At 40.7% G+C, this 3,715-nt stretch overlaps 1 non-coding gene across 1 annotated transcript; it reads right to left on the bottom strand.

The window, feature by feature from the left end:
• Positions 1-508: 508 nt before the first annotated feature.
• LOC118536404 (U6 spliceosomal RNA) lies at positions 509-612 on the bottom strand. The gene has a single exon (XR_004917670.1). It is a non-coding gene; the product is annotated as a U6 spliceosomal RNA (small nuclear RNA).
• Positions 613-3,715: the final 3,103 nt, after the last annotated feature.

Raw genomic sequence — 3,715 nt, 5'->3', positions numbered from 1 at the left:
TACAGGAAAGAAATTAGAGATAAAAATTTCAACTTTTAGACAGTTGGCAAGTAGTCACTCATATTTGTGAAATACTTTCTATATTTCCAAAGCATATCTGAACCCATGTTACCACCATGTTGATGAGTATCAACTGTAGGTGCTGACTGATACAGAGGCCAGACACAGAGAATACCTAGGAAATGAGTCAAGGTGTACTTATCTAACCAATGCTGGTAGAAGAAGGTGCTACTCAGTAAAAACAATGTTCTCCAATGACAGACACAGTGTGTAAGCCTCTGGGTCTTCTGGAAATGGCTTCAGTATCATGGTATAGGATTAAGTCTGAATGAGTGAGGAGCACATTGGGACTTGTAGGAACTGTCACGTAGGAGTAGGCAGAACCCTCCCCCACCCCAAGCCCAGCTGGATCTTTATGATCAGAAATCTTGGTATTATACAAAATGACCATAGAGACTGGTATAAAATAAGCATCAGCATACCTTCTTTATTTTTTCTTTCCATTTTTAAAAATGTGAAACATTCTGCAAATTTGCATGTCATCCTTGCACAGGGGCCATGCTAATCTCTGAATTACTCCATTTTCAGTATATGTGCTGCTGAAGCAAGCACCACATCTTCTTTTAACGTATCTATTCTCCCTAGGCTAGCACAGTCTGGGCTAGGACCTTTCTGGTCTTAGAGCTGCAGAATTAGAGCAAGGGTCAGTTACCCTGATGTCTCTGAGAACCTTACAAGCCTTTAGGCTAGCTATAAATCTGTCAGAGTGATGATTATAATTTTACAGATGAGAAAGTTAAGTAAGTGTGTGGGGGCGGTTAAAACTATTTGGCCTCCAAGTGCATTAGGCGGTAACCGAACTAAGTGAAAACTAAGGTATTTTGACCGGCTCTTCAATTCTTGTTTAACTAGAATGCATTAGCTTTTCATCCATGGGAGGTTACCTCAGCCAATTTTGTTGTAAATGAAGCCCAGAATAGAAATTAGGAACATCATTGCAGGGCCAGGCTGTGCCTTTAAGTATAAAACCCAAAAAGAGTAAGCCTGGATGTGTTTGTAGTAATTGATGTTGAAGAGTTGATAACGAGACTAGACTCGTAGTTTAATCAGACTGCCTGGTGGTCACCCAGAACAGACACACTGTGACGCCTGTTGACACTAATATGGAAAAGCCATGGTTTCTTTGGGAGGGACTGTCGGTCCCAGGACAAAGCTGATTTCCCAGCACGGTGAGGGGCTCCAGGGCCATGAGGTTTCCAAGGCTTTCCCCTGTGTATTTTGATTAGTGCGTTTTTGATAAAGTGGGTAATAGTCTCTTTTCTCAGTGCTAATAACCCCTTTTGGTGCACCAGTAGCGGCCTAAAGAAGTCTCCTACCACCATAGATTCCACATGCTCTTGGCTAACTTAAAGGTACTGGATAGACTAGAGTTGGGGGCATCTTAGATAATGGATAATTTCAGACAATTCCCATGTCTCACTTTCTCATTCACTCAGAAATATTTATTGACTGCATTCTGTGTGTTGGATACTGTGCTGGTTTCTGGGTAGAGAGTAAAGAGCAAACAGATGTGATCGCTGCCCTGCTGAAGCTTGTAGATGTGTAATTACAAAACATGACGGATGAAATGGAAAAGATTTGAGTGCTATGAAGGCGTATGCCAGGGGATCACATTTTGGATTGGGGTACCACCTTCTGAGGAAGTGATTCTTTATGCTGAGAACTGAAAGATGAGAAAGCACCAGCAAGGTAGAATGGGAACAAGAGTTTCCTAAGCAAAAGAAAAGGCAGGTTAGTTGTTGTGGTGGAGGAAAGAACTGATCCTGTTTTACTAACTGAAGCTGGAGTTTGTGAGCCAGGAGGGAGGGCAATAAGCAGGGGGTGGTGGGTAAGTGCAGGCCCATGCACTGGGGTCATTTGAGCTTTGGAATCTTGAGATATCTGGATTCAAATCTTGGCTTCTACTTTTATTTATGATCTTGGACAAGTCACTTAATTTCTTTGTGAGTCAGTTTCCACTGCATTGAAATTATCTCCCGGGGGAACTAATGCAGAGTAAATGAATCTAAATGTCTGGTCCATAGCCCTGCCTGTTCCTTCTCTCCACCATCTGCTTCCTTTTCTCTTCCTGCATTTTTACTCAGAGCTATTGATGTAGTTGGTTAGTTATTTAACACTGGTTTTCTTGGCCCTTTCCCATTATCTTGCAACCTGAATAATCAAAAACTGAATGATCTAAAATTAATTTTATTTAAGGAATTTCAGTTACATCATTGACATTACCTTTATTAATTATAACAGGTGCATTTAGAATCAATTGTCAAAGTCTTCCCTTGCTCTTGAGTCTACCCTTGAGAGATACTCAGGTCCATGTTGGCTTAACGTTTTATTTACAAAATAGCTGTGATTTTTTTTTTAACTTGGAAAAGATTGTTTTGATGCATAATATGAAACCTGACTGTGTGACTTAGCAAATCAAAAATATTTATTCAGAAAACATTTCATTGCAGTTATCTGTCATGTTGAAAAGGCAGCTTTTTGTTTCAGTGCAATGAATGCAACACAGTATGTTTTGGATTATTAGCTCTGTTGGTTGAGCGTGGTTATATGAGAACACTTGGGCCAATATTCCCAAATATAAAGAGTGCCCCAGATTCTCAAACATTAGGAAGATGTCACAGAATAGTCTCATTCTTCCAAGTAAATGAACTAGATCAAAGAGTTCTTCTGTATCTTTCCCTCCCCACCCTTATTATAATAAGGCATATTGTGAAGGGATTTCTCGAAGTGGGAGCTAGCACTAATATCTTTCAAAAATGCTTCTACAGGGAGTTTATGCTTCACGCCATCTTGGTGGCTGCCTCTGGGACCTAGAACTACACCTTTGGCTTCCATGGGCCATAGTGTAAAATAGAACACAATTATGTTCCCTACCAACCTCACAGGATTGTCCAGAGCGTTAAACTAGATGCCGTGTTTAAAACGGTTGAGGATGGGGAGCATTCATTCAACAAATCTGCCTGAATGGAAAGAACCAGAAGTGTTCTTTCCCAGTCTGGCCCAGGTGTATTATTTGATAATTGTAACAACCCTGCAAGGTGGTCAGGACAGTAACTCTCAAGGGCTGGGGGAAGACTAGGTGCTATATGATGAAGATTTTTTAAATTCACTTGTTATGTTTAAATAATTAAATCCCACAACTACTCTATAACTCATTTTGTTGTTCATTGACCTGTGCTGCCAGTAGGTTCTTTTCCCCATAGAACCCTCCAAACCTTTCATTGTTTACCCTTGCCTTCTTGCCTTTTTTTTTTTTTTTTTAAAGATTTTATTTATCTGACAGAGAGAGACAGCGAGAGAGGGAGCACAAGCAGGGGGAGTGGGAGAGGGAGAAGCAGGCTCCCAGGCGAGCAGGGAATCGATCCCAGGACGCGGGGATCACGACCCAAGCCAAAGGCAGACGCCCAACGACTGAGCCACCCAGGCGCCCCAGCCTTCTTGCTTTTTGAATGAATTGTAAAATGGCTCTCAAAGACTTAAAACAGCCATCCCCATTTTAGCCTTCTCTTTTAAGAAGTCACAGTTATACCATATCTTGTATATAGTTTTCTTTTCTATTCTTTTATGGTTCTAAGTTTTATAGTTTCCTGCCAAGTCTGCTGAACTTTTCCTCCTAGGTCTTTCTTTCTTTCTTTTTTTAAAAAAGATTTTATTT

The sequence above is a fragment of the Halichoerus grypus genome, chromosome 8 (assembly GCF_964656455.1).
Source record: "Halichoerus grypus chromosome 8, mHalGry1.hap1.1, whole genome shotgun sequence".
Lineage (NCBI taxonomy): Eukaryota > Metazoa > Chordata > Mammalia > Carnivora > Phocidae > Halichoerus > Halichoerus grypus.
This window is presented reverse-complemented; position numbering and strand designations above follow the sequence as displayed.